The sequence below is a fragment of the Syngnathus scovelli genome, unplaced genomic scaffold (assembly GCF_024217435.2).
Source record: "Syngnathus scovelli strain Florida unplaced genomic scaffold, RoL_Ssco_1.2 HiC_scaffold_86, whole genome shotgun sequence".
NCBI classification, from domain to species: Eukaryota; Metazoa; Chordata; class Actinopteri; order Syngnathiformes; family Syngnathidae; genus Syngnathus; species Syngnathus scovelli.
This window is the reverse complement of record NW_026061670.1, coordinates 82,501-97,682: the sequence shown is the minus strand read 5'-3', so window position 1 is coordinate 97,682 and position 15,182 is coordinate 82,501.

The window sequence follows — 15,182 nt, the reverse complement described above, 5'->3', positions numbered from 1 at the left end:
CGGATTTTCACTTGTTCTGGCCGACATCGGGAACCAGCCGAGTCGGACTCTTTACGGCGGAACAGCCGTTGGCACTTAGGAAATATTCGCCGAACTCGGCCGGACTTCCAGGGGAAGAGGCCGATTTTTCACTTGTTCTGGCCGACATCGGGAACCAGCCGAGTCGGACTCTTTACGGCGGAACAGCCGTTGGCACTTAGGAAATATTCGTTAATCTTGAACGGACCTCCAGGGGAAGAGGCCGAATTTTCACTTGTTCTGGCCGACATCGGGAACCAGCCGAGTCGGACGCTTTACGGCGGAGCAGCCGTTGGCACTTAGGAAATATTTGCCTTAACTCGGCCGGACTTCCAGGGGAAGAGGCCGAATTTTCACTTGTTCTGGCCGACATCGGGAACCAGCCGAGTCGGACCCTTTAAGGCTGAGCAGCCGTTGGCACTTAGGAAATATTTGCCTTAACTCGGCCGGACTTCCAGGGGAAGAGGCCGATTTTTCACTTGTTCTGGCCGACCGGGGGAACCAGCCGAGTCGGACACTTTACGGCGGAGCAGCCGTTGGCACTTAGGAAATATTCGCCAAAATGTTCCGGACCTCCAGGGGAAGAGGCCGAATTTTCACTTGTTCTGGCCGACCGGGGGAACCAGCCGAGGCGGACACTTTACGGCGGAGCAGCCGTTGGCACTTTGAAAATATTCGCCAAAATGTTCCGGACCTCCAGGGGAAGAGGCCGAATTTTCACTTGTTCTGGCCGACCGGGGGAACCAGCCGAGGCGGACACTTTACGGCGGAGCAGCCGTTGGCACTTTGAAAATATTCGCCAAAATGTTCCGGACCTCCAGGGGAAGAGGCCGAATTTTCGCTCGTTCGGGCCGACCGGGAGAACCAGCCGAGGCGGACACTTTACGGCGGTTGAGCCGTTGGCACTTAGAAATTATTCAGACTTCCATAAACACACATCGGCCTTTTGCCGTCACTGCCCGGGATGGGCACCGTGGTAGCTAGGACAGTTCGTGTGACAGCTTCCGCTGGCACTTAGACAATTTTTAAAATGAAAATAAACAGTTCTGCACATACGTGCCGACTATATTTTGCGAAAGGGGGGTAAAGTGATGAGTACACTAAGTGGGGGGACCAAGTACATAAAGCCTACCCCTGGTACCTCAGAGAGGCCGAATTGACACATTTTGTGTCCGACCGCGGGAACCAGACGAGGCGGACGCTTTTCGGCGCAAGAGCCGTTGGCACTTAGAAAATATTCGTTAATCTTGAACGGACCTCCAGGGGAAGAGGCCGAATTTTCACTTGTTCTGGCCGACATCGGGAACCAGCCGAGTCGGACGCTTTACGGCGGAGCAGCCGTTGGCACTTTGAAAATATTCGTTAAACTTCAACTGACCTCCAGGGGAAGAGGCCGAATTTTCACTTGTTCTGGCCGACATCGGGAACCAGCCGAGTCGGACGCTTTACGGCGGAGCAGCCGTTGGCACTTAGAAAATATTCGTTAAACTTCAACTGACCTCCAGGGGAAGAGGCCGAATTTTCACTTGTTCTGGCCGACATCGGGAACCAGCCGAGTCGGACGCTTTACGGCGGAGCAGCCGTTGGCACTTAGAAAATATTCGTTAATCTTGAACGGACCTCCAGGGGAAGAGGCCGAATATTCACTTGTTCTGGCCGACATCGGGAACCAGCCGAGTCGGACGCTTTACGGCGGAGCAGCCGTTGGCACTTAGAAAATATTCGTTAATCTTGAACGGACCTCCAGGGGAAGAGGCCGAATATTCACTTGTTCTGGCCGACATCGGGAACCAGCCGAGTCGGACTCTTTACGGCGGAACAGCCGTTGGCACTTAGGAAATATTCGCCGAACTTGGCCGGACTTCCAGGGGAAGAGGCCGGATTTTCACTTGTTCTGGCCGACATCGGGAACCAGCCGAGTCGGACACTTTACGGCGGAGCAGCCGTTGGCACTTAGGAAATATTTGCCAAAATGTTCCGGACCTCCAGGGGAAGAGGCCGAATATTCACTTGTTCTGGCCGACATCGGGAACCAGCCGAGTCGGACACTTTAAGGCTGAGCAGCCGTTGGCACTTAGGAAATATTCGCCTTAACTCGGCCGGACTTCCAGGGGAAGAGGCCGGATTTTCACTTGTTCTGGCCGACATCGGGAACCAGCCGAGTCGGACACTTTAAGGCTGAGCAGCCGTTGGCACTTAGGAAATATTTGCCTTAACTCGGCCGGACTTCCAGGGGAAGAGGCCGGATTTTCACTTGTTCTGGACGACCGGGGGAACCGGCCGAGTCGGACACTTTACGGCGGAGCAGCCGTTGGCACTTAGGAAATATTTGCCAAAATGTTCCGGACCTCCAGGGGAAGAGGCCGGATTTTCACTTGTTCTGGCCGACATCGGGAACCAGCCGAGGCGGACACTTTACGGCGGAACAGCCGTTGGCACTTAGGAAATATTCGCCAAAATGTTCCGGACCTCCAGGGGAAGAGGCCGATTTTTCACTTGTTCTGGCCGACATCGGGAACCAGCCGAGTCGGACCCTTTACGGCGGAACAGCCGTTGGCACTTAGGAAATATTTGCCTTAACTCGGCCGGACTTCCAGGGGAAGAGGCCGGATTTTCACTTGTTCTGGCCGACATCGGGAACCGGCCGAGTCGGACACTTTAAGGCTGAGCAGCCGTTGGCACTTAGGAAATATTCGCCTTAACTCGGCCGGACTTCCAGGGGAAGAGGCCGGATTTTCACTTGTTCTGGCCGACATCGGGAACCAGCCGAGTCGGACTCTTTACGGCGGAACAGCCGTTGGCACTTAGGAAATATTCGCCGAACTCGGCCGGACTTCCAGGGGAAGAGGCCGGATTTTCACTTGTTCTGGCCGACATCGGGAACCAGCCGAGTCGGACTCTTTACGGCGGAACAGCCGTTGGCACTTAGGAAATATTTGCCTTAACTCGGCCGGACTTCCAGGGGAAGAGGCCGGATTTTCACTTGTTCTGGCCGACATCGGGAACCAGCCGAGTCGGACTCTTTACGGCGGAACAGCCGTTGGCACTTAGGAAATATTCGCCGAACTTGGCCGGACTTCCAGGGGAAGAGGCCGATTTTTCACTTGTTCTGGCCGACATCGGGAACCAGCCGAGTCGGACTCTTTACGGCGGAACAGCCGTTGGCACTTAGGAAATATTTGCCTTAACTCGGCCGGACTTCCAGGGGAAGAGGCCGAATTTTCACTTGTTCTGGCCGACATCGGGAACCAGCCGAGTCGGACTCTTTACGGCGGAACAGCCGTTGGCACTTAGGAAATATTCGCCGAACTTGGCCGGACTTCCAGGGGAAGAGGCCGATTTTTCACTTGTTCTGGCCGACATCGGGAACCAGCCGAGTCGGACCCTTTACGGCGGAACAGCCGTTGGCACTTGGGAAATATTTGCCTTAACTCGGCCGGACTTCCAGGGGAAGAGGCCGAATTTTCACTTGTTCTGGCCGACATCGGGAACCAGCCGAGTCGGACTCTTTACGGCGGAACAGCCGTTGGCACTTAGAAAATATTCGTTAAACTTCAACTGACCTCCAGGGGAAGAGGCCGAATTTTCACTTGTTCTGGCCGACATCGGGAACCAGCCGAGTCGGACTCTTTACGGCGGAACAGCCGTTGGCACTTAGAAAATATTCGTTAAACTTCAACTGACCTCCAGGGGAAGAGGCCGAATTTTCACTTGTTCTGGCCGACATCGGGAACCAGCCGAGTCGGACGCTTTTCGGCGGAGCAGCCGTTGGCACTTAGAAAATATTCGTTAATCTTGAACGGACCTCCAGGGGAAGAGGCCGAATTTCCACTTATTCTGGCCGACATCGGGAACCAGCCGAGTCGGACGCTTTACGGCGGAGCAGCCGTTGGCACTTAGGAAATATTTGCCTTAACTCGGCCGGACTTCCAGGGGAAGAGGCCGATTTTTCACTTGTTCTGGCCGACATCGGGAACCAGCCGAGTCGGACCCTTTACGGCGGAACAGCCGTTGGCACTTAGGAAATATTTGCCTTAACTCGGCCGGACTTCCAGGGGAAGAGGCCGATTTTTCACTTGTTCTGGCCGACATCGGGAACCAGCCGAGTCGGACTCTTTACGGCGGAACAGCCGTTGGCACTTAGGAAATATTCGCCAAAATGTTCCGGACCTCCAGGGGAAGAGGCCGAATTTTCACTTGTTCTGGCCGACCGGGGGAACCAGCCGAGGCGGACACTTTACGGCGGAGCACCCGTTGGCACTTAGAAAATATTCGCCAAAATGTTCCGGACCTCCAGGGAAAGAGGCCGAATTTTCGCTCGTTCGGGCCGACCGGGAGAACCGGCCGAGGCGGACACTTTACGGCGGTTGAGCCGTTGGCACTTAGAAATTATTCAGACTTCCATCAAACACACATCGGCCTTTTGCCGTCACTGCCCGGGATGGGCACCGTGGTAGCTCGGACAGTTCGTGTGACAGCTTCCGCTGGCACTTAGACAATTTTTAAAATGAAAATAAACAGTTCTGCACATACGTGCCGACTATATTTTGCGAAAGGGGGGTAAAGTGATGAGTACACTAAGTGGGGGGACCAAGTACATAAAGCCCTCCCCTGGTACCTCAGAGAGGCCGAATTGACACATTTTGTGTCCGACCGCGGGAACCAGCCGAGGCGGACGCTTTTCGGCGCAAGAGCCGTTGGCACTTAGAAAATATTCGTTAATCTTGAACGGACCTCCAGGGGAAGAGGCCGAATTTTCACTTGTTCTGGCCGACATCGGGAACCAGCCGAGGCGGACGCTTTTCGGCGCAAGAGCCGTTGGCACTTAGAAAATATTCGTTAATCTTGAACGGACCTCCAGGGGAAGAGGCCGAATTTTCACTTGTTCTGGCCGACATCGGGAACCAGCCGAGTCGGACGCTTTACGGCGGAGCAGCCGTTGGCACTTAGAAAATATTCGTTAATCTTGAACGGACCTCCAGGGGAAGAGGCCGAATTTTCACTTGTTCTGGCCGACATCGGGAACCAGCCGAGTCGGACGCTTTACGGCGGAGCAGCCGTTGGCACTTTGAAAATATTCGTTAAACTTCAACTGACCTCCAGGGGAAGAGGCCGAGTTTCCACTTGTTCTGGCCGACATCGGGAACCAGCCGAGTCGGACACCTTACGGCGGAAGAGCCGATGGCACTTAGAAAATATTCGTTAAACTTGAACGGACCTCCAGGGGAAGAGGCCGAATTTTCGCTTGTTCAGGCCGACCGGAGGAACCGGCCGAGTCGGACACCTTACGGCGGAAGAGCCGATGGCACTTAGAAAATATTCGTTAAACTTGACAGGACCTCCAGGGGAAGAGGCCGAATTTTCGCTCGTTCAGGCCGACCGGAGGAACCGGCCGAGTCGGACACCTTACGGCGGAAGAGCCGATGGCACTTAGAAAATATTCGTTAAACTTGACAGGACCTCCAGGGGAAGAGGCCGAATTTTCGCTCGTTCAGGCCGACCGGAGGAACCGGCCGAGTCGGACACATTACGGCGGAAGAGCCGATGGCACTTAGAAAATATTCGTTAAACTTGACAGGACCTCCAGGGGAAGAGGCCGAATTTTCGCTCGTTCAGGCCGACCGGAGGAACCGGCCGGGTCGGACACCTTACGGCGGAAGAGCCGATGGCACTTAGAAAATATTCGCCAAAATGTTCCGGACCTCCAGGGGAAGAGGCCGAATTTTCACTTGTTCAGGCCGACCGGAGGAACCGGCCGGGTCGGACACGTTACGGCGGAACAGCCGTTGGCACTTAGAAAATATTCGTCAAAGTCGTCCGGACCTCCAGGGGAAGAGGCCGAATTTTCGCTCGTTCGGGCCGACCGGAGGAACCGGCCGGGTCGGACACGTTACGGCGCAACAGCCGTTCGCACTTAGAAAATATTCGCCAAAGTCGTCCGGACCTCCAGGGGAAGAGGCCGAATTTTCGCTCGTTCGGGCCGACCGGAGGAACCGGCCGGGTCGGACACGTTACGGCGCAACAGCCGTTGGCACTTTGAAAATATTCGCCAAAATGTTCCGGACCTCCAGGGGAAGAGGCCGAATTTTCGCTCGTTCGGGCCGACCGGAGGAACCGGCCGGGTCGGACACGTTACGGCGCAACAGCCGTTGGCACTTTGAAAATATTCGCCAAAATGTTCCGGACCTCCAGGGGAAGAGGCCGAATTTTCGCTCGTTCGGGCCGACCGGAGGAACCGGCCGGGTCGGACACGTTACGGCGCAACAGCCGTTGGCACTTTGAAAATATTCGCCAAAATGTTCCGGACCTCCAGGGGAAGAGGCCGAATTTTCGCTCGTTCGGGCCGACCGGAGGAACCGGCCGGGTCGGACACTTTACGGCGCAACAGCCGTTGGCACTTTGAAAATATTCGCCAAAATGTTCCGGACCTCCAGGGGAAGAGGCCGAATTTTCGCTCGTTCGGGCCGACCGGGAGAACCAGCCGAGGCGGACACTTTACGGCGCAACAGCCGTTGGCACTTTGAAAATATTCGCCAAAATGTTCCGGACCTCCAGGGGAAGAGGCCGAATTTTCGCTCGTTCGGGCCGACCGGGAGAACCAGCCGAGGCGGACACTTTACGGCGGTTGAGCCGTTGGCACTTAGAAATTATTCAGACTTCCATCAAACACACATCGGCCTTTTGCCGTCACTGCCCGGGATGGGCACCGTGGTAGCTCGGACAGTTCGTGTGACAGCTTCCGCTGGCACTTAGAAAATTTTTAAAATGAAAATAAACAGTTCTGCACATACGTGCCGACTATATTTTGCGAAAGGGGGGTAAAGTGATGAGTACACTAACTGGGGGGACCAAGTACATAAAGCCTACCCCTGGTACCTCAGAGAGGCCGAATTTTCGAATTCTGAGGCCGAGCTGGGGAACCAGACGAGGCGGACACTTTTCCGAGCGAGAGCCGATGGCACTTAGAAAATTTTCGGCTAAGTCGGCAGGACTTCCAGAGCGAGAGGCCGAATATTCGTCATCTGTGGCCGACCGGGGAACCAGCGAAGGCGGATAGGCGGTCACGGATGTCCCGCCGGCTGGTCCGCGGGCCAATTTGGGTCCCGTAATTTAGCGGTCGCGGTCCGGAATCCACGCCGGCCGGGGAACCAGCGCAGGCGGATAGGCGGTCACGGAGGTCCCGCCGGCTGGTCCGCGGGCCAATTTTGGTCCCGTAAGTGAGCGGCCGCGGCCCGGAATACACGCCGACCGGGGAACCAGCGAAGGCGGATAGGCGGTCACGGAGGTCCCGCCGGCTGGTCCGCGGGCCAATTGGGGTCCCGTAAATTAGCGGTCGCGGCCCGGAATTCGCGCCGGCCGGGGAACCAGCGCAGGCGCATAGGCGGTCACGGAGGTCCCGCCGGCTGGTCCGCGGGCCAATCGGGGTCCCGTAAGTTAGCGGTCGCGGCCCGGAATTCGCGCCGGCCGGGGAACCAGCGCAGGCGGATAGGCGGTCACGGAGGTCCCGCCGGCTGGTCCGCGGGCCAATCGGGGTCCCGTAAGTTAGCGGTCGCGGCCCGGAATTCGCGCCGGCCGGGGAACCAGCGCAGGCGGATAGGCGGTCACGGAGGTCCCGCCGGCTGGTCCGCGGGCCAATCGGGGTCCCGTAAGTTAGCGGTCGCGGCCCGGAATTCGCGCCGGCCCGCAGCCACCACCAGGCGGATAGGCGGTCACGGAGGTCCCGCCGGCCGGTCCGCGGGGGGAACTGCGCCCTCTGGCGGACACGCTATTGTAAATGAATGGGGTTTGGCACTTAGTGCATTTTTCGCCGAAGCCGACGAGCGCTCCGGGCGAGGAGGCCGGATTCTCGCCATCCGTGGCCGGCCGGGGAACCGGCCAAGGCGGATAGGCGGTCACGGGGGTCCCGCCGGCTGGTCCGCGGGCCAATTGGGGTCCCGTAAGTTAGCGGTCGCGGCCCGGAATCCGCGCCGGCCAGCAGCCACCGGGAGGCGGATAGGCTGTCACGGAGGTCCCGCCGGCTGGTCCGCGGGCCATTTAGGGTCCCGTAGGTGAGCGGTCGCGGCCCGGAATCCAGGCCGGCCAGGAGGCACCGCCAGGCGGATAGGCGGTCACGGAGGTCCCGCCAGCTGGTCCGCGGGCCATTTATGGTCCCGTAAGTTAGCGGTCGCGGCCCGGAATCCACGCCGGCCAGGAGGCACCGGCAGGCGGATGGGCGGTCACGGAGGTCCCGCCAGCTGGTCCGCGGGCCGTTTAGGGTCCCGTAAGTTAGCGGTCGCGGCCCGGAATCCACGCCGGCCAGGAGGCACCGCCAGGCGGGTAGGCTGTCACGGAGGTCCCGCCAGCTGGTCCGCGGGCCAATTAGGGTCCCGTAAGTTAGCGGTCGCGGCCCGGAATCCGCGCCGGCCAGCAGCCACCGCCAGGCGGGTAGGCTGTCACGGAGGTCCCGCCGGCCGGTCCGCGGGCCAATCAGGGTCCCGTAAGTGAGCGGTCGCGGCCCGGAATGCACGCCGGCCAGCAGGCACCGCCAGGCGGATAGGCGGTCACGGAGGTCCCGCCGGCCGGTCCGCGGGCCAATCAGGGTCCCGTAAGTGAGCGGTCGCGGCCCGGAATGCACGCCGGCCAGGAGGCACCGCCAGGCGGATAGGCGGTCACGGAGGTCCCGCCGGCCGGTCCGCTGGCCAATTACCTCCAGCCGAGCGGATATGAACTTTATTAGCACCTTCTACGAGATGGCGGAGCCTTATTCGACAACCAGCACCTCGGCTTAGCATTTTCCACGGCCCGCTGATCTTCCAGAAGACGTCCAGCCGGTTTCCTCCTCACATTTTAAGCCGGCCGAGGCTTCCGGCACCCCGGCTAAGCTTTCTCCACGGCCCGCTGAGCTTCCAGAAGACCTCCAGCCGGTTCTCCCGGTGCTTTCCTCCTCACGTTTTAAGCCGGCCGAGGCTTCCGGCACCCCGGCTAAGCTTTTTCCCACACCCCGCTGAGCTTCCAGGGGACCTCCAGCCGGTTCTCCGCGCGCTTCCTCCTCACTTTTAAGCCGGCCGAGGCTCCAGGCACCCCGGCCAAGCGTTTCCCACGGCCCGCTGAGCTTCCAGGGGACCTCCAGCCGGTTCTCCCGGTGCCTCGCGCCTCGCTTTGTGAGCCGGCCGAGGCTTCCAGCACCTCGGCTGAGCGTTTCCCACGGCCCGCTGAGCTTCCAGGGGACCTCCAGCCGGTTCTCCCGGTGCCTCGCGCCTCGCTTTGCGAGCCGGCCGAGGCTTCCAGCACCTCGGCTGAGCGTTTTCGGCGGCCCGTTGCTCTCCCGGAGGTCGCAACGGGGAGTTACCTCCCTCTCGCGGACACGGCGAGTAAATACACCGCCTCTCGCACTTTGCGCGGGTAAACGGCGGGAGTAACTGTGACTCTCTTAAGGTAGGCTCACTTGACATTTATTTATTCATGTATTTATTTATTTTTGACGGTTCGCGGAGGCGATGACGCTCCGCGCGGGTAAACGGCGGGAGTAACTGCGACTCTCCTAAGGTATGCTCACTTGACTATTTATTCATGTATTTATTTATTTTTGACGGTTCGCGGAGGCGATGACGCTCCGCGCGGGTAAACGGCGGGAGTAACTGTGACTCTCTTAAGGTAGGCTCACTTGACATCTATTTACTTATGTATTTATTTATTTTTGACGGTTCGCGGAGGCGATGACGCTCCGCGCGGGTAAACGGCGGGAGTAACTGTGACTCTCTTAAGGTAGGCTCACTTGACATTTATTCATTTATGTACTTATTTATTTTTGACGGTTCGCGGAGGCGATGACGCTCCGCGCGGGTAAACGGCGGGAGTAACTGTGACTCTCTTAAGGTAGGCTCACTTGACATTTATTTTGGCGGTTCGCGGAGGCGCCGGGAGGCCGTGCGCGCGCGCGCAGAGCGGCCGAATAACGCTCCGCCGGCCCCGGGTGATTACCGAGAGGCTCCCCGGCCTCGCGGAGCTCCGACGCTCCTCCGCGGGACCTCCGGCGGCCGGCGCGCTCGCGCACCACCCCCCGGCACCGCCGGGAGGCCGTGCGCGCGCGCGCAGAGCGGCCGAATAACGCTCCGCCGGCCCCGGGTGATTACCGAGAGGCTCCCCGGCCTCGCGGAGCTCCGACGCTCCTCCGCGGGACCTCCGGCGGCCGGCGCGCTCGCGCACCACCCCCCGGTGCTCCGGCGGCCCCGGGTGACGACTAAGAGGCTCCCCGGCCGGCCTCGCGGAGCTCCGGCGCTCCTCCGCGGGACTTCCAGCGGCCGGCGCGCTCACGCACCACCCCCCGGCACCACCCGGGAGGCCGTGCTCGCGCGCCAAGTGGCCGAAAATAGCTCCAAGCCCAGCGGATCGGCTGCTTGGAAGCACCGCGCCGTCCGGCTCCACCTGGTACCTCGCACGGCTCTCATCTCCCCCCCGCACGGACTTCCGAGCGCTCGGGGAGACGCTCGGAAGCTGCCGGTGCCGCCGCGGCGGGGAATTGCCTCCCTCTGGCGGACGCGGCGAGTAAAAACACCACCTCTCGCACTTTGCGCACACTTACTTGCGTGGGTCCGCTTCCGATGACACTTTGAGCGGCCAAACGGCGGGAGTAACTACGACTCTCTTAAGGTAGGCTCACTTGACATTTATTTATGTATTTATTTATTTTTGACGGTTCGCGGAGGCGATGACGCTCCGCGCGGGTAAACGGCGGGAGTAACTGTGACTCTCTTAAGGTAGCCTGACTCGACGTCTTTTTCAACGGTGGCTGGAGGACCCGGGCGGTTCTCGGGGGTGCGTCGCTCCTCACTTTTGACGCCCGAGGAGGCTCCCGGCACCTCGGCTACGCGTTTTCGGCGGCCCGCTGAGCTTCCAGAAGACCTCCAGCCGGTTCTCCCGGTGCTTTCCTCCTCACGTTTTAAGCCGGCCGAGGCTCCCGGCACCCCGGCCAAGCGTTTCCCACGGCCCGCTGAGCTTCCAGGGGACCTCCGGCCGGTTCTCCGCGCGCTTTCCTCCTCACTTTTAAGCCGGCCGAGGCTTCCGGCACCCCGGCCAAGCGTTTCCCACGTCCCGCTGAGCTTCCAGGGGACCTCCGGCCGGTTCTCCGCGCGCTTTCCTCCTCACATTTTAAGCCGGCCGAGGCTCCAGGCACCCCGGCTAAGCTTTCTCCACGGCCCGCTGAGCTTCCAGGGGACCTCCGGCCGGTTCTCCGCGCGCTTTCCTCCTCACTTTTAAGCCGGCCGAGGCTTCCGGCACCCCGGCCAAGCCTTTCCCACGGCCCGCTGAGCTTCCAGGGGACATCCAGCCGGTTCTCCGCGCGCCCCCCTCCTAACTCGACGCCCGAGGAGGCTCCAGGCACCCCGGCCGAGCCTTTTCGGCGGCCCGCTGATCTCCCGGAGGTCGCAACGGGGAATTGCCTCCCTCTCGCGGACACGGCGCGTAAATGCACCGCCTCTCGCACTTTGCGCACACTCACTCGCATCGCTACGCCTCCCGTGGCACTTTAAGCGACCGGGACCACCGCGAGCGCGGGTGATGACTAAGAGGCTCCCCGGCCGGCCTCGCGGAGCTCCGACGCTCCCCCGCCGGACTTCCGGCGGCCGGCCGGAGTCTCGGCACGGCTGCCGCACTCCCTAATAACACCCCGCGGACCCCCGCGAGCCGAACGCTCGCTGCCGCGGGCGACCCGTGGTACCCCACGTGCCGAGGCGGACGCGTGACGGCGCGGGAGCCCTCGGCACTATATCACGGTCACGCATGTAGTCAAATCGTGTAAAATCACCGTTAGTTTATTCACAATATACGTAATAATTAAATACATATCAACACCGCGTATATTATTAATAAACATATGTATGTATTTATTTAATAATTAAATAAATATTAACATCGCGTATAATCATGCGGGCTCCGGGGGAAGGGGCCGATTTTTCGCCGTTCGTGGCCGACCGGGGAACCGGCGAAGGCGGACGCATCGCGGCGCGAGAGCCGTTGGCACTTTGGAAAAAAATAAAATAAAATTCGCCGACCGGGCTCCGGGGAAGAGGCCGATTTTTCGCCGTTCGTGGCCGACCGGGGAACCGGCGAAGGCGGACGCATCGCGGCGCGAGAGCCGTTGGCACTTTGAAAAAAAAAAAAAAAAAAAAAAAAAAAAAAAAAAATTCGCCCACCGGGCTCCGGGGGAAGAGGCCGGCTTTTCGCCGTTCGCGGCCGACCGGGGAACCGGCGAAGGCGGACGCGCTCTCCAACGAGCCCCGCCGGCCGGAGGAAGTGCGCCCTCTGGCGGACACGCCGTTGTAAATGAATGGGGTTTGGCACTTAGTGCATTTTTCGCCCAAGTCGAAGCGCGCTCCGGGCGAGGAGGCCGGATTCTCGCCACCCGTGGCCGGCCGGGGAACCGGCCAAGGCGGATAGGCTTTCACGGAGGTCCCGCCGGCTGGTCCGCGGGCCGATTAGGGTCCCGCGAGTGAGCGGTGGCGGTCCGGAATCCAGGCCGGCCAGGAGGCACCGCCAGGCGGATAGGCTTTCACGGAGGTCCCGCCGGCTGGTCCGCGGGCCGATTAGGGTCCCGCGAGTGAGCGGTGGCGGTCCGGAATCCAGGCCGGCCAGGAGGCACCGCCAGGCGGATAGGCTTTCACGGAGGTCCCGCCGGCTGGTCCGCGGGCCGATTAGGGTCCCGCGAGTGAGCGGTGGCGGTCCGGAATCCAGGCCGGCCAGGAGGCACCGCCAGGCGGATAGGCTTTCACGGAGGACCCGCCGGCTGGTCCGCGGGCCGTTTAGGGTCCCGCGAGTGAGCGGTCGCGGTCCGGAATCCAGGCCGGCCAGGAGGCACCGCCAGGCGGATAGGCTTTCACGGAGGACCCGCCGGCTGGTCCGCGGGCCGATTAGGGTCCCGCGAGTGAGCGGTGGCGGTCCGGAATCCAGGCCGGCCAGGAGGCACCGCCAGGCGGATACACTCTCTAACGAGCCCCGCCGGCTGGTCCGCCGGGGGAAGTGCGCCCTCTGGCGGACACGCCGTTGTAAATGAATGGGGTTTGGCACTTAGTGCATTTTTCGACCAGCGGCAACGCAGGCTGACGGGCGGCCGCTTCCGCGGGCCGGCACTACTCTACGGAGGCGCTAGCCGCCTCCGGTGGGGGCCGTGTGATCTCGCTGGATGCCCGAGGACCTTCCGCCAGGCCCGGCCCCAGCTTTTGCGCGCGCCCGGTCCTATTACCTGGTGGAAGCTGGAGGCCGGGGCTCGGCAGCTCGCTGCCCGGGGGACCTTCCGCGAGGCCCGGCCGCAGCTTTTACGCACGGCCGCTGCTATTCTCTGGCTCCGGCTTCGTCCCGGAGGGTGCTTGGGGAACGGCGGCGCACACCGCGAACGGCCGGTGGCGGTCGGCTGGTGGCGGTCGGGGGTGGCGCTTGGGGATGGCGCTTGGGGATGGTGGCGGTCGGCTGGTGGCGGTCGGCTGGTGGCGGTCGCCTTGTGGCGGTCGGGGGTGGCGCTTGGGGATGGTGGCTGTCGCCTTGTGGCGGTCGCCTTGTGGCGGTCGGGGGGTGGCGGTCGGGGATGGCGCTTGGGGATGGTGGCGGTCGGCTGGTGGCGGTCGGCTGGTGGCGGTCGGCTGGTGGCGGTCGGGGATGGTGGCTGTCGCCTTGTGGCGGTCGGCTGGTGGCGGTCGGCTGGTGGCGGTCGGGGGTGGCGCTTGGGGATGGTGGCTGTCGCCTTGTGGCGGTCGGCTGGTGGCGGTCGCCTTGTGGCGGTCGGGGGGTGGCGGTCGGGGATGGCGCTTGGGGATGGTGGCGGTCGGCTGGTGGCGGTCGGCTGGTGGCGGTCGGCTGGTGGCGGTCGGGGGTGGCGCTTGGCGATGGTGGCTGTCGCCTTGTGGCGGTCGCCTTGTGGCGGTCGGGGGGTGGCGGTCGGGGATGGCGCTTGGGGATGGTGGCGGTCGGCTGGTGGCGGTCGGCTGGTGGCGGTCGGGGGTGGCGCTTGGGGATGGTGGCTGTCGCCTTGTGGCGGTCGGCTGGTGGCGGTCGCCTTGTGGCGGTCGGGGGGTGGCGGTCGGGGATGGCGCTTGGGGATGGTGGCGGTCGGCTGGTGGCGGTCGGCTGGTGGCGGTCGGCTGGTGGCGGTCGGGGGTGGCGCTTGGCGATGGTGGCTGTCGCCTTGTGGCGGTCGCCTTGTGGCGGTCGGGGGGTGGCGGTCGGGGATGGCGCTTGGGGATGGTGGCGGTCGGCTGGTGGCGGTCGGCTGGTGGCGGTCGGGGGTGGCGCTTGGGGATGGTGGCTGTCGCCTTGTGGCGGTCGGCTGGTGGCGGTCGCCTTGTGGCGGTCGGGGGGTGGCGGTCGGGGATGGCGCTTGGGGATGGTGGCTGTCGCCTTGTGGCGGTCGGCTGGTGGCGGTCGCCTTGTGGCGGTCGGGGGTGGCGCTTGGGGATGGTGGCTGTCGCCTTGTGGCGGTCGGCTGGTGGCGGTCGCCTTGTGGCGGTCGGGGGGTGGCGGTCGGGGATGGCGCTTGGGGATGGTGGCTGTCGCCTTGTGGCGGTCGGCTGGTGGCGGTCGCCTTGTGGCGGTCGGGGGTGGCGCTTGGGGATGGTGGCTGTCGCCTTGTGGCGGTCGGCGGTGGTGGTTTGGGACCGGCGTCCGGCGCAAAGTGCGTGTTGCGCGGGCCGGAGAAAATTTAGGCCAGGGGCCCGCCGCTGGAGAATTTTTTAGGTACCAGGGGTGGATTTTTTTTGTCACCGCAGGAGGGGGACGTTGCCTCCGTCCGTGTCCGACGGAAAGTGCGTGTTGCGCGGGCCGGAGAAAGTTTAGGCCAGGGGCCCGCCGCTGGAGAAATTTTTAGGTACCAGGGGTGGATTTTTTTTGTCACCGCAGGAGGGGGACGTTGCCTCCGTCGGTGTCCGGCGGAAAGTGCGTGTTGCGCGGCCCGGAGAAAGTTTAGGCCCGGGGCCCGCCGCTGGAGGAATTTTTAGGTACCAGGAGCGGATGTACTTACTTCCACAGCGCCCGCGCGCTCCCGGCCGGTGTCCGAGGATGCTGCCTCATCCCCGGACGCGCCTGTTACGCACGCCCGCTGTCATCCTCCGGAGACTGAGTTCCACTTAGTGGAGGCTAAGTTCCACTTGGGGGAGGCTGCCTACTCCCGGCTGACGCCCGAGGATGCTGCCTCATCCCCG